Source organism: Oncorhynchus clarkii, chromosome 11 (genome assembly GCF_045791955.1).
Source record: "Oncorhynchus clarkii lewisi isolate Uvic-CL-2024 chromosome 11, UVic_Ocla_1.0, whole genome shotgun sequence".
In the NCBI taxonomy this organism is placed as follows: Eukaryota; Metazoa; Chordata; class Actinopteri; order Salmoniformes; family Salmonidae; genus Oncorhynchus; species Oncorhynchus clarkii.
In genome coordinates, this window is record NC_092157.1 from 13,596,411 (window position 1) to 13,612,647 (window position 16,237).

The window sequence follows — 16,237 nt, forward strand, 5'->3', positions numbered from 1 at the left end:
GTCCAGCAAATGTGCCATATGAAAGAATGCATTACCCAGTGTTTCTTCTTGTTCTCCACCATAGATTTATAAACATTACAGGAAACATAGAGTTATAAACATTACAGGAAACATAGAGTTATAAACATTACAGGAAACATAGAGTTATAAACATTACAGGAAACGTAGAGTTATAAACATTACAGGAAACATAGAGTTATAAACATTACAGGAAACATAGAGTTATAAACATTACAGGAAACGTAGAGTTATAAACACTATAGGAAACATAGAGTTATAAACATTACAGGAAACGTAGAGTTATAAACACTACAGGAAACATAGAGTTATAAACACTACAGGAAACATAGAGTTATAAACACTACAGGAAACATAGAGTTATAAACATTACAGGAAACATAGAGTTATAAACATTACAGGAAACGTAGAGTTATAAACACTATAGGAAACATAGAGTTATAAACATTACAGGAAACGTAGAGTTATAAGCACTACAGGAAACATAGAGTTATAAACACTACAGGAAACATAGAGTTATAAACACTACAGGAAACATAGAGTTATAAACATTACAGGAAACATAGAGTTATAAACACTATAGGAAACATAGAGTTATAAACACTATAGGAAACAAAGAGTTATAAACATTACAGGAAACATAGAGTTATAAACATTACAGGAAACATAGAGTTATAAACACTACAGGAAACATAGAGTTATAAACATTACAGGAAACATAGAGTTATAAACACTATAGGAAATGTAGAGTTATAAACACTATAGGAAACATAGAGTTATAAACATTACAGGAAACGTAGAGTTATAAACATTACAGGAAACGTAGAGTTATAAACATTACAGGAAACAGAGTTATAAACATTACAGGAAACATAGAGTTATAAACATTACAGGAAACGTAGAGTTATAAACATTACAGGAAACATAGAGTTATAAAAATTACAGGAAATGTAGAGTTATAAACACTGCAGGAAACATAGAGTTATAAACATTACAGGAAACGTAGAGTTATAAACACTGCAGGAAACGTAGAGTTATAAACATTACAGGAAACATAGAGGTATAAACACTATAGGGGGGGGGGGGGGGATAAATCCTATGGCCTCCACACAGCCTTCTCAGGGAGATAATGAGCTTGCTTGGCTTGAGGCCTTACTGTATAGTAGTTTGTTGGGAGAACATTTTTGGTTATGGCCTCAAGCTGAGCATGGCCTCAACTGCCATCCAGACATTGACACAAAAATTATCAATATGCTGACTTTCCCCAACATTAATTCAATAGTATGTGGTGTTTCTGTAATTAATTAAAGTCCCAGTGCAGTCAAAAACATGATTTCCCTGTGTTGTGTATATATACTTTCAAACTATGAGGCTGGAATAGTACCCTGCAAAACACCAGTCTCAACGTCAACAGTGAAGAGGCGACTCCGGGATGCTGGCCTCCTAGGCAGAGTTGCAAAGAAAAAGCCATATCTCAGACTGGCCAATAAAAATAAAATATTAAGATGGGCAAAATAACACAGACACTGGACAGAGGAACTCTGCCTAGAAGGCCAGCATCCCGGAGTCGCCTCTTCACTGTTGACGTTGAGACTGGTGTTTTGCGGGTTCTATTAAATGAAGCTGCCAGTTGAGGACTTGTGAGGCGTCTGTTTCTCAAACTAGACACTCTAATGTACTTGTTCTCTTGCTTAGTTGTGCACCGGGGCCTCCCACTCCTCTTTCTATTCTGGTTAGAGCAAGTTTGCACTGTTCTGTGAAGGGAGTAGTACACAGCGTTGTACGAGATCTTCAGTTTCTTGGCAATTTCTCACATTTCTCAGAACAAGAATAGACTGAGTTTCAGAAGAAAGGTCTTTGTTTCTGGCCATTTTGTGCCTGTAATCGAGCAGACAAATGCTGATGCTCCAGATACTCAACTAGTCAAAAGAAGGCCAGTTTTATTGCCTCTTTAATCAGGACAACAGTTTTCAGCTGTGCTAACATAATTGCAAAAATGTTTTCTAATGATCAATTAGCTTTTTAAAATGATAAACTTAGATTAGCTAACACAACGTGCCATTGGAACACAGGAGTGATGGTTGCTGATAATGGGCCTCTGTACGCCTATGTAGATATTCCATAAAAATCTGCTATTTCCAGCTACAATAGTCATTTACAACATTAACAATGTCTACACTGTATTTCTGATCAATTTGATGTTATTTTAATGGACAAAAAACGTGTTTTTCTTTCAAAAACAAGGAAGTGAATTGTAAGTGACCCCAAACTTTTGAATGGTAGTTTATATATTCCGGACTCTGACATTGTTCATTCTGATAATTCTTAATTATTATTATTATTAAAAATATATATTTTGGGGTTATTGTATTGATAGATATTATTGCACTGTTGGAGCTATAAACATAAGCATTGCGCTGCACCTGCGATAACATCTGCAAATCTGTATGTACCCAATAAACTTTGATGTGATTTGATTAATACTGTGAAATTGTTAAAATTAGTATAATGCCATTTTAGTGTAAGAGCTATTTGAAAAGACTGGCAGAAATTTCAGACTGTTTTGGTGGGATGGAGTTTTGGCCTGCCTGGTGACATCACCCAGCGGTAAATTGGTTAATAGACCAATAAGAAAGAGAGTTCCAAACCTGTCAATAACAGCTATTTTTCAGTTTTCCACTCCCCACTCAGACCACTCCCAGACAGTGTAAGCAACTTTCTTGCTTGAGAAATTGTTATTTTTTATTTTCCTTTCATCTTCGAAGGACAGATATCTTTTTTTGATTTTTTTACAGCTTTTCTGCTACATATACATTTTACAAATACATTTTACATACATGGTACTTTTATATAAAGCAGTCACCTAACAATAATACATTACCAAACGTAAACTCTTTAATCCCACCTCTCAGCCACTCTCAGCCCATCCGACCTATCACTGTAGACCTCAGCTCTTTAATCCCACCTCTCAGTCACTCTCAGCCCATCCCACCTATCACTGTAGACCTCAGCTCTTTAATCCCACCTCTCAGCCACTCTCAGCCCATCCCACCTATAACTGTAGACCTCAGCTCTTTAATCCCACCTCTCAGCCACTCTCAGCCCATCCCATTTATCACTGTAGACCTCAGCTCTTTAATCCCACCTCTCAGCCCATCCCACCTATCACTGTAGACCTCAGCTCTTTAATCCCACCTCTCAGCCACTCTCAGCCCATCCCACCTATCACTGTAGACCTCAGCTCTTAAATCCCACCTCTCAGCCACTCTCAGCCCATCCCACCTATCACTGTAGACCACCCCCATTTGGTTTCCATGTGCCATATATTTTTCAATTGTGCTGTAATTTTTTACCTTTCTAATCGTATAGTGCCCACAGATTGTGAGCTAAAGATGAAAACCTTTCCTATGAGTATTATTAGTAGTGAGTATTATGAGTATTCTTTGTTTTCTTTATATATTTTGGTTAGGTCAGGGTGTGACATGGGTGATGTATGTGTTTTGTACTATAGATACTTTTGTACCCGTTTCCTCCAACATCTTCACAAGGTCCTTTGCTGTTGTTCTGGGATTGATTTGCACTTTTCGCACCAAAGTATGTTCATCTCTAGGAGACAGAACGCGTCTCCTTCCTGAGTGGTATGACGGCTGCATGGTCCTATGGTGTTTATACTTACGTACTATTGTTTGTACAGATGCATGTGGTACCTTCAGGCGTTTGGAAATTGCTCCCAAGGATGAGCCAGATTTGTGGAGGTCTTGGCTGATTTCTTTTGATTCTCCCATGATATCAAGCAAAGAGGCACTGAGTTTAGACCTTGAAATACATCCACAGGTACACCTCCAATTGACTCAAATGACGTCAATTCTCCTATCAGAAGCTTCTAAAGCCATGACATAATTTTCTGGAATTTTCCAAGCTGTTTAAAGGTACAGTCAACTTAGTGTATGTAAACTTCTGGCCCACTGGAATTGTGATACAGTGAAATAATCTGTCTGTAAACAATTGTTGGAAAAATTACTTGTGTCATGCACAAAGTAGATGACCTAACCGACTTGCCAAAACTATAGTTTGTTTTAGCAAGAAATTTGTGGAGTGGTTGAAAACCATTTTTAATGACTCCAATCTAAGTGTATGTAAACTTCGGAAATTCAACTGCATGTACCATTCTGTTGGTGGCAATAATTTGATGTAATAATTATAATTGAAAATCATGCAAGTGTTGAATCAAGTGTTGTTTTTGTACCCGTTCATAAACCATGTGCCATGGAATTGGTACATCGAAAATCTATTCCCATGTATGTTGCAACCTGTATGACGCAGCTGTCAACATCTTTGTCCTCAAATGAAACTGGTATATTTTTCTATTTATGCCAATTCCTTTCAGCCAATTTGTAACTTTAATATAAGGCAGGCAAACAAGTTCCCTACCTTTCTCCCTTTTCCACTTGCCTCCTCCATTTTTGTGGTAATGCTGCAATCAGTTGGTTGTAAATTTGTATGATGCAGATATTCACATATATTTTCCATGCATATCATTCACAAATATATATATATATATTTTTAAATGTAAATCATAAAGAATGTTATTTTATTAGTCAATATATTTTAGTTTAACCATAACATTTGTAGTAATATTTGTTTGATCTTTTCTGGAGGATAAAACTGAAATTGTAACTAGCTTGGTATGGCTTGTTTAAGAAAGGGCGATACTTTAAACAAAACTTCATTTTCAATTAGTCGGAAATGAGAAGGCAATTTTTGAACAAAGGATGAGTGAAGCTCATAAAAAACTTGAGTCATCGGCATACATTGACACTTTGGTTTTTATCCCCTGGATTTCTAACCCCTTGATGTTCTTGTTGGATCTAATTTTAATAGCTAGTATTTCAATGGCCATAATAAATAGATATGGAGACAACGGACAGCCTTGTTTTACTCCTCTTAAAAGCTCAATACTTTCTGAGAAGTAACTATTGTTTATTATTTTATATCTGGGGATGCTGTACATAACTTTAACCCATTGTATAAGAGAGTCATCGAAATTAAAGTAATCCAGGCATTTATGTATAAATTCAAGTCGTACTTTATCAAACGCCTTTTCAAAATCTGCTATGAAGACCAGGCCTGGTGTCTTTGATGTTTCATAATGTTCAACTGTTTCAAGTAATTGTCATGTATTATCTTCAATATATTGTCCATGTAAAAAACATGTCTTATCAGGATGAATATATGGTAAAATCTTTTTTTATTCTATGCTATGCATTTCACCAGAATATTCACATCACAAGATTTAAATGAAAGAGGCCTCCAGTTTTTTGTGGACTGTATCTTTATACTTACCACCTGGGTCCTGTTGTCGTAGCAATGAAATCAGACCTTCTTGTTGAATACCTGAAAGTCTACCATTTTTATAGGAGTAATTAAAACATGCTAATAATGGATCTATGAGTACTTAAAAATAGGTCTGATATACCTCTACTGGTATACCATCAACCATCAAATTCTTTGCTAAGAAGCTATTTCTATTTCTTTTTGACCATTTTATTTGAAAATAATCACAGTAAGGTACTTAATTGTTTCCCAGAAATGATTTGAAATTGAGATAGAAACGACTGCATTGGACACATGGCCCCATCCATCCTCCCCTCAATACGGTGCAGTCGTCCTGTCCCCTTTGCAGAACAGCATCCCCAAAGAATGATGTTTCAACCTACATGCTTCACGTTTGGGATGGTGTTCTTGGGGTTGTACTCATCCTTCTTCTTCCTCCAAACACGGCGAGTGGAGTTTAGACCAAAAAGCTCTATTTTTGTCTCATCAGACCACATGACCTTCTCCCATTCCTCTTCTGGATCATCCAGATGGTCATTGGCAAACTTCTGACGGGCCTGGACATGCGCTGCAGGATTTTAATCCATGATGGCGTAGTGTGTTACTAATGGTTTTCTTTGAGACTGTGGTCCCAGCTCTCTTCAGGTCATTGACCAGGTCCTGCCGTATAGTTCTGGGCTGATCCCTCACCTTCCTCATGATCATTGATGCCCCACGAGGTGAGATCTTGCATGGAGCCCCAGACCGAGGGTGATTGACCATCATCTTGAACTTCTTCCATTTTCTAATAATTGCGCAAACAGTTGTTGCCTTCTCACCAAGCTGCTTACCTATTGTCCTGTAGCCCATCCCAGCCTTGTGCAGGTCTACAATTCTATCCCTGATGTCCTTACACAGTTCTCTGGTCTTGGCCATTGTGGAGAGGTTGGAGTCTGTTTGATTGAGTGTGTGGACAGGTGTCTTTTATACAGGTAACGAGTTCAAACAGGTGCAGTTCATACAGGTAATGAGTGGAGAACAGGAGGGATTCTTAAAGAAAAACTAACAGGTCTGTGAGAGCTGGAATTCTTACTGTTTGGAAGGTGATCAAATACTTATGTCATGCAATAAAATGCTAATTAATTACTTAAAAATCATACAATGTGATTTTCTGGATTTTGGTTTTAGATTCCGTCTCTCACAGTTGAAGTAAAAATTACAGACCTCTACATGCTTTGTAAGTAGGAAAAACTGCAAAATCGGCAGTGTATCAAATACTTGTTCTCCCCACTGTATGTGCATTTCCAAGTCATGTCCAATCAATTAAAAAGGGTTCTGAATACTTTCTGAATGCACTGTATGTTATCATCCTGGAATGACCCGCTGCTAATCATTAGTTCTAATAATGCTCAAAATTGTATATTGATTTAAAATTGTATTTTAACTTGTTCCCTTGCAGGCGAGGATGACAGCTTGGCCCTCAAGGGGAAACTGACCGTGGGGGACATCTTCAGGAAGGACTTCAAGGTTCACGACCCTGAGGCCAAGTGGATCAACAGTGAGTACTCTATTGATGTTGTAGAGGGGTTGGCGTGGGACATTCATATCGGTGACACTCATGTATTCACTGTGGACATTCAAACAGAGTTATACATTTCCCACCAACAGGTACACATGCCGGATTTTAATTTGAGCTAGTTTTCTACAGCAGGAAAATAACCCTGCAACAACAGGAAATGTGAATTATTACGAGGATTATAATTATTTTCATGAGGGAAAATGTATACATTTTTCAAAATGGAAATTACACATTTCAGAAGCCTTTTTAAACCTAAAATAAAAAAGGTTTTCCTGCAACATCCAGGCTGTGTCACAACCGGCTGTGATTAGGAGTCCCATAGGGTGGCGCACAATTGGCCGAGTGGCATCCGGGTTTGGCCGGTGTAGGCCGTCATTGTAAATAATAATCTGTTCTTAACTGACTTGCCTAGTTAAATAAAGCTTAAATAAACATTTTAAATAATAATAATTATAATAATAAAACAGGGTGATCAAATTAAGATCCATAAAGCTCTTTTGTAATGGTAATAAAAAGGAGTTACAGTAGGAACACTTAAGTTTTAATTTGATGACATGAACTTGAAGACATTTTCAGCACTGCTTTCTATTGAATGTAATGGGGCACTTCGGCTTCCTACCCAGCTAGCATTGATTTAGAATCATTATGACCATGGTGTGAATAACATGGATTGATCACTTTGTTCCACTAACAACAACTTCTGCACCAATGATCTCATTGCCCATCATTGAATCAGCTCAACTGTATATGTTAGCAATGACAGTGTAATGAGTGTGTGTTCAATCAATGTCAAGTGAAACGGTGTGCATGCCTGCTGGCGTGCGCTGCGATCATCTGTCAAATCCAATATACACCTAAACCACATTACCTGTTACCTTGGATCTTGTTTTTATAAGAGGAGCTACAGCTAATCTTTTTGCATTCATATTGCTGCAATCATCATTATGAACTGTCACGGTGTGGGCCAGCATGTACACTACTGTACTAAACATACACAGTCCAGAGAATATCACAATTATTGAAGAGAACACAGTCAATTTGGGAACTGCAATGATGGGAACTGCTAAAACGGGTGAAGGCACAGGATTGGCTCAATTCTATCCTCTTGTGTAAAACAGTGAAACGGTGCTTGAAGCTAACCATCGATCACACTAAAATTAAGTATTTATTCTAGTTGGATGTGTTGCCCGGAAAATAAAATAAAATCAAACAAACCTTAAATTGCAACTGTTGAAACAGGCTAGAAACCCATTATCTTACTGCTGGGTTGAAAATGATCAGAGCCCGACTCCGAGAGGTACTTTACAGCCAAAGGATTAATGAAGCAGTTTTGATTTAACTTATGCCTAATGAAGCCGTCTTCTCCAAACAAGCCACTAGTCTCTCCAAGAGAGGGTGCAGATGGGCGAGTACACAGAGTACAGTACGTCAAGGACTGTTCAAGTACTATAGAGCTTCCTTTCTTCATTCCTTCCTTCCCCTCCTTGATATAATTACTAATCTGACTCATTTAGATGGTTGAAAGCAAGGTCTCTAAACATACTGCTTTCACCAATTCAGTTATATCTGATCAGTAGTGACTCTCTTGTTCCTTGTGTTTCTCATGACCCACAAAATAGTCAACAAAACAATTAAAGTCAATGAGTTGCAGCAAACTGTACTAGAACAGGGGTAATATGCATTGTCTGGATGTGACCATCGGTGCCTCTTTAAAAGTATTTTTTCTCACTGCATGAAACCAAGAATAAATACTGTAATATTTTCCTTTTTTAATAGCATGACGCATTCTGTCACTTTGATAAGCTGATTGATACGTTCATCCATACATCTTCCAGGCTGTATGCAGCCACTGTGAAATGAGTTGTCACCTTAAAGACATGCCTTTCTACTGCAGCTGTTTTTGGCCTGTGAAGAAAGTCTTCTTAGGGAGCCTGTAGCTGCAGCTGCCATAGAAGGAAAGAGTCCTTTGTTAGTATGTCATATTCGTTTAGCCTTCGTGATGTGCAGAACGGCGAGCTTTCAGAACTGTCAGGAACATTTGCAATTATTGGCTTCCGAGGACAGGACTGAAATTGATGTTTTTATTGTAAAACTAATTTTTCCCTGAATTATATATTTTCGCCATCCCTGTTTTCCTTAAGTGATAAATCAATTTCCTGGGAAACATTTGTGATGAAACCTCAATATTTTTTTATGAATAGATGATGTTGTTTTGTCATTGATAAATCCTTTTTGGGGTCTTTTATGGGAGTATAAGGCTGTGCTCATTTTTATTTAATTTTACCTTTATTTAACTAGGCAAGTCAGTTAAGAACAAATTCTTATTTTCAATGACGGCCTAGGAACAGTGGGTTAACTGCCTTGTTCAGGGGCAAAATTACTGATTTTTACCTTGTCAACTCGGGGATTCGATTTTGCAACCTTTCGGTCTCTAGTCCAATGATCTAACCACTAGGCTACCTGCCGCCCCATCATTGAATTCATACAACACAAGCGACTCATGAAGGTATTGAGATTTTAATAACCCTTCGGCCTTGTTTCATCACAATCTATAACAGGAACCTTGCAGCACTGTGTGCCTCCATGGAACTCTCCTACATTGGCCTTGTCCCAGATCTGTTTGTGCTGTCTTGCCAACTCCTATGTTTATTGTCATGTCACAATGACCACAGAATTTGAAAACATTGATATCCTGTGTATGCCCACCCCAACGTAAAATCACAATCAAATGCACCCAGCAACAACATCATTTTCATCCAACAATGATAAATTCAATCCTGGTTAATGTTATGGCATGAGTTCTAGCAGCTGCTGTATGTCTGAATGAAGCAGCTCTCCGTGTCCGCCTATAATGACTCCTACACTCTGGTTGACCCCCTCGGTCCTGATGGCTGATGTATGCTAAACATGTAGGGAGAAGTGATTTGCTGAACGGCATCAAGCAAACAGACGCATGATTGGCCAGATAAGTATATTTTAACCTTGATCCGAGCTGATGGCTGACCTGGTGGTGATTTGCATTAGAGGAGCACCACAAGTAAAGTAGTGCCCCCTAGTGTTTACAGCTGAATTTTTTATAGAGAGTGCCAGTCATTCACAAAATTCAGATTACTGGTATGGTTGTAATGAGCTAACAGGTCAGTCTAAAAGTCCTCATGTTTTTGAATGGAATTAAGTAATTAATGCACCTGGCCTTTGGCCACCATAGTCTGTTCAGGTAAGTCCCCCTCTTCAAAAAAAAGACTGCAATTAAAAAATGAAAGAACACACGTTTAACCAGTAGCAGTGTGTTGGTAAAATCCCTGGGGATGCCAAGTCAGGGGGAAAAAGCCATATTACAACCTATGTGTTGTGATAATTGCATTGTTTGCTCTATAACCAACTGCTCTTAAATGCTAGTAAAACGAAATGCATGCTCTTCAACCGATCGCTGCGGGCACCAGCCTGCCTGACTAGCATCACTACTCTGGACGGTTCTGACTTAGAATATGTGGACAACTATAAATACCTAGGTGTCTGGCTAGACTGTAAACTCTCCTTCCAGACTCATACTAAGCTTCTCCAATCCAAAATGACAGCTAGAATCGGCTACCTATTTCGCAACAAAGCCTCCTTCGCTCATGCTGCCAACCATACCCTCGTAAAACTGACTATCCTACCGATCCTTGACTTTGGCGATGTAATTTGCAAAATAGCCTCCAACATTCTACTCAGCAAATTGGATGCATTCTATCACAGTGCCATCCGTTTTGTCACCAAAGCCCCACATACTACACACCACTGTGACCTGTATGCTCTCGTTGGCTGGTCCTTGCTACATATTCGTCGCCAAACCCACTGGCTCCAAGTCATCAATAAGTCTTTGCTAGGTAAAGCCCTGCCTTATCTCAGCTCACTGGTCTCCATAACAACAACCACGCGCTCCAGCAGGTATATTTCACTGGTCATCCCCAAAGCCAACACCAACACCAGGTGAAAGCTATGATCCCTTATTGATGTCACTTGTTAAATCTACTTTAATCAGTGTGGATGAAGGGGAGGAGACAGGTTAAATAAGAATGTTTAAACCTTGAGACAACTGAGACATGGATTGTGTATGTGTGCCATTCAGAGGGTGAATGGGCAAGACATTCACCCTTTGAACGGGGTATAGAACTACGTACCAGGCGAGAGTTGGCCTCTCGGTTAAGTGGGCCGATGTTAAGGAGTTTGGCGTGTTATGTTTTGGAGGACACATGACTCAACCTTCGCCTCTCCAGAGCCCGTTGGGGAGTTGCGGTGAGTTGCAGCGAAAGATTATAATAATTATATCAAGGGAGGCCAAATGCTTGCTGGCTTCCCTTGCTATTGAATTCAATGCTACAGGCGGCAAAAATGTCATGCACTTTTAGCCGGGGTTAGTCATACTGAGACAGAGAGGCGTGTTTCACTCACTCAGATGCTTTCTCCGGTGAGATACATTCAGCCTCTTGAAGCAAAATTATGAAACAAAGAGAGATCAATTATTTTCTATGTTTTTAAAATGCATTTATTGGTACACTTTTTGGGGAAGCCTGGCTTCCATTGGCATCCACGCCACTGCGTTTAACCTCATTGACCAGCGCTAGTAATTGAAAAGGAAACTCCTTCTGCTTACTCAGCCACCCACAGCCCTGTTATGGTTTATGATCTTTCTTTCTGGACCGGCTGCAACTCAAAATCATCAAGTTGATGTTTGAAGAGGGATAGATAGCATTGGTCATCGCCAGAGTTTCATGTAAGTGTAACGGCAGATTTCCTCATCTTCGTCTGAAGAGGAGTAAGGATCGGACCAAGATGTGGTGTGGTAAGGGTTCATGGTCGATTTCAATAAGAAGAGTACTGAACACTATGAAATACAAAAACAATAAACGAATATGTGAAATAACCCAACCGAAACAGTACCGTGTGGCAACAAACACACACACGGAAACAAACACCCACAAACCAACAGCGAAACCCAGGCTACCTAAATATGGTTCTCAATCAGGGACAACGATAAACAGCTGCCTCTGATTGAGAACTATATCAGGCCAAACACAGAAATTGAAAAAACATAGAAACACAAACAGACTGCCCACCCTAACTCACGCCCTGACCTGGCTGGCAGCTCTGCTGTCTATCATTGTCTCTGATTGGGGATCATACTTAGACAGCCTCTTTCCCCACCTTTAGTGTGTGGGATCTTGACTATGTTTGTGTGTAGTTGCGTTCTGCACGTCATGTAGCTTTATGTTAGTTTTTGTATTTTGTTGTTTTTTCGGTGACATTTAAATAAAAGTAAAATGTACACCTACCACGCTGCACCTTGGTCCAATCCATCTCTAAACGATCGTGACAGTAAGAGATCTATGAAAGAGTGATATTGATCAATATACATCAGTAGGATGGTTTGGTAGTGCTAATGCTATTTAATCGAAAGAACCCATCTACAGTGCCTTGCGAAAGTATTCGGCCCCCTTGAACTTTGCGACCTTTTGCCACATTTCAGGCTTCAAACATAAAGATATAAAACTGTATTTTTTTGTGAAGAATCAACAACAAGTGGGACACAATCATGAAGTGGAACGACATTTATTGGATATTTCAAACTTTTTTAACAAATCAAAAACTGAAAAATTGGGCGTGCAAAATTATTCAGCCCCCTTAAGTTAATACTTTGTAGCGCCACCTTTTGCTGCGATTACAGCTGTAAGTCGCTTGGGGTATGTCTCTATCAGTTTTGCACATCGAGAGACTGACATTTTTTCCCATTCCTCCTTGCAAAACAGCTCGAGCTCAGTGAGGTTGGATGGAGAGCATTTGTGAACAGCAGTTTTCAGTTCTTTCCACAGATTCTCGATTGGATTCAGGTCTGGACTTTGACTTGGCCATTCTAACACCTGGATATGTTTATTTTTGAACCATTCCATTGTAGATTTTGCTTTATGTTTTGGATCATTGTCTTGTTGGAAGACAAATCTCCGTCCCAGTCTCAGGTCTTTTGCAGACTCCATCAGGTTTTCTTCCAGAATGGTCCTGTATTTGGCTCCATCCATCTTCCCATCAATTTTAACCATCTTCCCTGTCCCTGCTGAAGAAAAGCAGGCCCAAACCATGATGCTGCCACCACCATGTTTGACAGTGGGGATGGTGTGTTCAGGGTGATGAGCTGTGTTGCTTTACGCCAAACATAACGTTTTGCATTGTTGCCAAAAAGTTCAATTTTGGTTTCATCTGACCAGAGCACCTTCTTCCACATGTTTGGTGTGTCTCCCAGGTGGCTTGTGGCAAACTTTAAACGACACTTTTTATGGATATCTTTAAGAAATGGCTTTCTTCTTGCCACTCTTCCATAAAGGCCAGATTTGTGCAATATACGACTGATTGTTGTCCTATGGACAGAGTCTCCCACCTCAGCTGTAGATCTCTGCAGTTCATCCAGAGTGATCATGGGCCTCTTGGCTGCATCTCTGATCAGTCTTCTCCTTGTATGAGCTGAAAGTTTAGAGGGACGGCCAGGTCTTGGTAGATTTGCAGTGGTCTGATACTCCTTCCATTTCAATATTATCACTTGCACAGTGCTCCTTGGGATGTTTAAAGCTTGGGAAATCTTTTTGTATCCAAATCCGGCTTTAAACTTCTTCACAACAGTATCTCGGACCTGCCTGGTGTGTTCCTTGTTCTTCATGATGCTCTCTGTGCTTTTAACGGACCTCTGAGACTATCACAGTGCAGGTGCATTTATACGGAGACTTGATTACACACAGGTGGATTGTATTTATCATCATTAGTCATTTAGGTCAACATTGGATCATTCAGAGATCCTCACTGAACTTCTGGAGAGAGTTTGCTGCACTGAAAGTAAAGGGGCTGAATAATTTTGCACGCCCAATTTTTCAGTTTTTGATTTGTTAAAAAAGTTTGAAATATCCAATAAATGTTGTTCCAATTCATGATTGTGTCCCACTTGTTGTTGATTCTTCACAAAAAAATACAGTTTAAATCTTTATGTTTGAAGCCTGAAATGTGGCAAAAGGTCGCAAAGTTCAAGGGGGCCGAATACTTTCGCAAGGCACTGTATATACACATCATTGGTTTTGCTCTGGATATTTTAGTAAATGTCAGTCTGTTATAGTGTAACATACAGTAGGCTAAGCATTATACCATAGATGAAATTCACAGCACATCCCTAGAGATGTCTTTATAGGCCTATGAATTCTCACTGTCCTGAATAAGAATCTTACATATCTCACAATGCCGACGTGTATTAACCTTTCCCTCCCAGCAGGCATTTGCAGTCAATATTTCTGTTAAACCAAAAACACATTCACCCTCTATTCATGTTTAATGTAATTTACTCTAGTCTGCCCTATGCAAATGTTATGTACTCTTGCTTGTTGTGTTGTTCTGTGGCTCTGGGGCATAAAAAAAATAAAAAACAATTTAAGACCGTGAAAGCCATGATAAGGAGGTTTAATGTTGCAAATATGGGTCTGGTTTGATGCCGTCCGGTGGACTCATAGGAATCAACAAATGGGCCAGCGGTGAAAAATGTATTGGTGTTGCTGATAACCGTAAATCAACGTAAAACTCCTGTCCAGCCCACCGGACAGGAGCCATCAGCAGCTCATACACTTCTATTCACCTCCTACTTTGGGGAATGGGTTCATGCAACACGCTATAGAGATATGGCAAAGCTCTCTGTTGTGTAATTGTATTGTTGTATGAGGGAGGCTTGTCTACGGCCCCTTTCAGAGATAAGGTTGAAAGGGGGATACCTAGTCAATTGTACAATTGAATGCATTCAACTGAAATGTGTCTTCCGCATTTAACCCAACCCCTCTGAATCAGAGCGTTGCGGGGGGCTGCCTTAATCATCGCCATCAGTGTAGAGTGAGAAATAAAGGAACGGCCATGGGGGAAAGTTTATGTATAGACGTCCTCAAGAGGACTGAACTCAATAGAAAGTAAACTTCCCTCCATGTATACAAAGACATGCGTGAGTATTATTCACACACCTCCATCCTAAAAAAATCTATCATCATTGTACAAGCAAACAGTTTTTTATTTTTTATTTTTACTCTTATTTTACCAGGTAAAACTTTCTAATTTACAGCAACGACCTGGGGAATAGTTAGAGGAGGGGGGAAGAATGAGCCAATTGGAAGCTGGGGGTGATTAGGTGGCCATGATGGTATGAGGGCCAGATTGGGAAGTAAGCTGCATACATAAGACCATATAAATGTCTCTGTCACCTACTGCTTACTCCTGCCTGACCACCCTATGACCTGACATGCTAACGGAAAGATTGAACCGCTAGTGGCAAACACCATTCCACTCACAAAGCCACCTGAAAGTATTCCCCCCACTCTGAAAATATTTTTAATTAGAGTTGTTTTAGAAACCCATTTAGTTTTATAGCCCATCTGATCCAAAGGGCATCGGAGATTTAAGACTGTATACGGTGAAAGGAAAGAGACACCCTTTTATTTTGTCCCAGACAGGCCCCTATAACTCTCTCCCAGCTGCGTTTTTTTAGCAGCCTAACCATCGTCCTCTTAGCCTTCAGGAGGACAGATGACCTGGAACAGGAAAGAAAAATAAATTTCACACCTGGCTTTACATTGTAGACTCCGCTCACCTGTCGTTTAATGATACAACCCTGTTCAGGTTGTAAACTGGTTTTAATGTCGCCATGTCAACCAGCTTAGCCCCACTGGGAAGCTTTATCGAAGGGGAGACATCTCTCTGCTCAGTGATCGGGTTATATATTTGGATAAACGTATGAGTATTCTTTGGTGGTGTGTTCCGTGTTGGCACTCAGAGGTAGTATAAAGCAAGCAGTGGTACATTGTATGAGTTTTGCGGCATAGTGCCAGAACTCAGGCGTTACAAAGGAAATATTGAGAGGCCTGAACAGAATGAATGGGCTGCTGCGTCTCCCTGAAGAAGAATGGAGAGAATGGGACAAGTAAATGGAAGCAGAGGGAGAGCATGGTTGGTTAAGTGCGGTGACTATAATATCATCATATTCAGCAAGACAGATGGGCCTGGGAACTTAAAGTGTTTCTGATGGCAATCATTTGCCATCAAAAACACTTTTTGGACAGATTGACTATGCGTTTGCAGATTGAACCGGTTTGTTTTTAAGGGAATTAAACCTGGACGACAGAACAAAAATAGCGAAATGAGGGTGAGGAGAAGGTACAATTTGAGGAATAGAGAGTTATATTTTAGCTTTGTCCTTGGTGTTTTATCCCTTACTGAAAAAAACAGGTGCAAATGCATAAAATATGTAGATATGTTTGACTAATAGTCCATGGATTG

At 39.6% G+C, this 16,237-nt stretch overlaps 1 protein-coding gene across 1 annotated transcript in view; it reads left to right on the forward strand.

The window, feature by feature from the left end:
* The window catches only part of LOC139420222 (A-type potassium channel modulatory protein DPP6-like), a 284,853-nt gene that overhangs the window by 197,026 nt on the left and 71,590 nt on the right, over positions 1-16,237 (forward strand). Inside the window, exon 3 of the mRNA XM_071170073.1 lies at positions 6,791-6,889. The gene's annotated coding sequence lies outside the window, so the exon portion shown is untranslated. The remainder of the gene's footprint in view (positions 1-6,790; positions 6,890-16,237) is intronic.